Here is a 3,921-nt window from a genome sequence, read left to right on the forward strand (position 1 = left end):
AGGGATTCTCCATTTTACAGTTCCCAGTGATTGCACTGGGATTAGGACTGCATATTCCAGTCACATCTAACTGCTACCTATCATCAGGGGAGACAGATAACAAGTCCTTGGTCTCACTGAAGAAATAATTCATGGGCAGATACAGAGCAGATTTATTTAAGCAAAAACTAGATTTTATTAAAGCAGAAGAGATTATAAAGTGTTAATCCCTCCCCTCCTCAAGGAAACTGAGGATGGGCAGTTTGATCAAGTGATCAAGTGTCCTGAGGCACACGCCCCAAGTTAGGCACTTTTATGGATAGGTTTAATGATTATGCCTAAAGATATGTGCATAGTTATGGAGTTTCCCAAGAAATGGGAGTGTATTTCCAAGAACTGGGAAATGGGGAGTGGTTTACCTAATAAGGTATCCTCAGAGTCAAGATGGTGATTTTATACACAGAGAAGGTATGTGTATGAAACTGCAGCTATATGAGATATAAATGAGGCCGCTGAACTCTTAGAATGAGAAAGTACTTCAACTCTGGGGGGATTGGGCACTGTTGGCTACTGTACCAAGAAGCACTCTCAACCATAGTCAACTCTTACTCCAGGACAATGGTAGAGCACTTTGGCAAAATGTACAAGGATATGGTCTTGCACTGTTCCCCAGATCCTCTGTGTTATTATTCCCTTTCTACCTGCCTACTCCATATCAGAGGAACCCACTTCTCCCTGGTGCACTAGGGTAGGAGTTAAGTATTATTAAAGCACTCTGAAAAACCGTCAAATCACTGTTAACATTAATGATAACCTTTATTGTAAGCACGCCTTTTAATGTTTATGTTTCCTTTAAATAAGCTAAGATGCTGGTGGCTGTATTTAACTCTCTAATTGATAGCTATTGGAAACTTCCCTTGTTCCACTGCCTTGAGTGAAGGAATATCAGCCAAATAGACAGCTGGATTACCCTCATGCCAGCACTGGTTACTTTGAGCACTACATGGATGCCTTGAGGAAGCTACATGACAACCACAGCTACTTGCTGAAGAAGCACAACTCTGGCTCCTGGAGGCACTGTCCTAGCCACAACTGCTTCAAACAGCTCATACTGGACTTTTTGCTATCGCAAGTCTCAGTGAATTCTAGATGACTCTGCAGCTATTTCCACCCAAGTCAGAGAGGGAGCACTTCCTCTGATGGTCCAGTGGCAGCAGACATTGCCCTGGCAGCAGCACTGGCAATAATGGCAACAGCAATGAGAGGGCAGCTAAGAGTTCCAGAGAGCAGCCAGGGCAGGAATGATGGGGAGGAGAGGCGACAGAAACAATGAAGGCTATGAAGAGCTGAAGATGAGTAATTGTAGGTCCTGGTCTTTGGAAGAGCTCCAGAGAGCTGCCAGCCCTTAAGAGCCAAAGTCTCCAATACCCCAAGCTCAAGAGCTGTAACACTGTCACTGTCAAGACCTCTGGGAATCCTAACCAGGTTCAGGTGGCTCATGCCTGTAATCCTAGGTATGTGATCCCAGACATTTGCTAGCCAGTTTATATTCATGGGAGAGAAAAATCTAATTACTTTAATTAAGTATGTCTCTGAGTAAAATTGTCCTTTCTCCAATATAATGCCCAAATTTTAGCGAGGCTTTAGACTTCACAGAGTAAAGATTTCATTTCTCATCATTCCTGCCTCTTGCCTGTGGGCTGAGAGAAAAAGTGTTTCTTGAAGAGGAGAGATTTCCTCTTGCACCCTCCTCTGTTCTGGCTGAAACACAGACAAATCATCATGGGCCATGTGGATGAGGTTAACACTCTGGGAATAGTAAACAAGATAGAAATGTTACCAGAATCAGGCCAAGGGGAGCCTTACTTTGGGGAGTCCTAACAAACTGGATCTTACGGTTCACCCTAGATACCAAGTAGAAATAGTAATGGTAGAGAGCAGAAAAAGGAAATTTATTATCTTTGTGGCCTCACTGGGAAGATAGTGGGTCTGTCTTTGGGTGTCGCTGGTAGCCATGAGATTACATATGGGAAAGAACAAAGGAAAGAACTGAGGAGTCTACAGAGCTAAAGATCCTGGTTCATAATGGGGCTGATCACACAAAGGAGATTGCTCTTGTGGCTGGAAGTAGGAAGGGGCAATTTCCCTTTCCTTCACATCATGTTTATTTTTCAGACCTGTGATCCTGGAGTTCAAGATAAACTTTGGAAAAGAGGAATTCAGAAAAGGACAGGTAAGGGAGAGACAAAATGGAATCAGTTGGGCTAATTGGATTCTTCAGAAGGAACTGAGCCCCTGAGAGATTGTTGAAACAGAGCTTGGGCTTTAATAAGAAAGAGATGTAAACTTCTATAATGTATAAGCCACTATTACTTGGGAAGTCTCCTAACTGGTCTTCCAGATTTTTGCTTATTCAGCTAGGTCTGGGGGAGAAAGGGCCTGTGGTTGAGACACAACACTGCCAGCTCAAACAGCAGCTAGAGAATCTCCTTGCCTTTCCATCAGCAGAAGATAAAGGGTAGAAGTTTCCTTTCAAAGATGGTTTATTTGAAGGGTACTCCCAGCTGACCTGTCTGGAACACCAGGGAATGCCTTCCTGTTGCTAACCATCCCCATTACAGAAATCCTTTCTTTTGTTACCAAACCAATGGTAACAATGGTCAGTTCTCAGTCTTCATCTCACTGTGTCAACAGCTGATGGGAAAACTTGACTTGCTGTAGAAACACTGGTTTTCCACCTCCTTCACTGCTCACTCCTTCTCAGGCTTATGCATTTCTTCTACTTCCTGGCCTCTGAGCCAGTGATTTTCCATTTCTATCACCATCAGAATCACCTGGAGAGTTTGTTGAAGCACCCCTGCACTCCACCCCGTTCACCTGGTCTGAAGTGGGGTCTGAGAATTTGCATTGCTAACAGTTTCCCAGGTGACCATGAAGCTGGTCATCTGGGAATCAACTAAATGTCAGAAATTCCCAGAGCCCAAACCCTGGCCTCTTTCCTCCTGTCAACACTTAGGTGATCATTGTGAATTTCAGAGCTTCTGATTGATAAAAGAATTTACCAGAGATGAGGCAGTAGGAGAAAGCAAAGATTCATTAGGGTGCCTTTAAAAGAGGAAAAATGGCAGGCAGTTAGGCAAAGGAATATATAGTGTGCTAAGACAGGGTTGAGAATAGGTTTTATACTTTAGGTTAGGCCGCTTTTTCTTTTTCTTTTTTCTTTCTTTCTTTTTTTTTTTTTTTTGATGGAACTGGAGCTTTAACTCAGAGCTTCACTCTTGTAAAGCAGGTGCTTACAAAGCAGGTGCTCTACCACTTGAGCCATGTCTCCAGTTGATTTTGCTCTGGTTATTTTGGAGATGGAGTCCGGGGATTCTCTTGAGCTGCCTCCCTGGCTAGCTTTGAACCAGTATCCTCCAGATCTCAGCTTCCTAAGTACCTAGAATTATAGGCCTGAGGTACCAGGTGCCCAGGCCACTTTTGATTGACCGTCTCCCTTTTTGTGGACCTTACTGATTGGTTGTCTCTTCTGGGTCTCATCGTTTGAATTTCACACAGGAAACATCTCCTCAGCTGGGCCACATCTTCCTCATTCTCCCTGGCTCTTGGTATTTTGTTCCAGCCATGTCTCGGTAAGCAGGGATACGTGGGTGTAGGATTTCCCTCCATTATCATCGTCGGTCTAAATGCGATAAATGGCACTTAAACGCGGTCAATTCCCAATTTCTGCCTCCAGCCTGGGGTTCTCCAGGCTGTCTCTTCAGTTTCTTTGCTAGATATTTAATAGTCTCTAATGTAATTTGTTCAAAACCAAACTTGTGCTGCCCTCCCTCCCCCACTGCCATGCCTCTTTCACCTGCAGTTTTCAGTTTTACTGAAATGTAAATGTAAATTTTCAGTTTTACTGAAATGTAAATGGCAACTCCATTCCTCTGCTCCTGG

This window comes from Castor canadensis, chromosome 12, assembly GCF_047511655.1.
Source record: "Castor canadensis chromosome 12, mCasCan1.hap1v2, whole genome shotgun sequence".
Classification (NCBI taxonomy): Eukaryota; Metazoa; Chordata; class Mammalia; order Rodentia; family Castoridae; genus Castor; species Castor canadensis.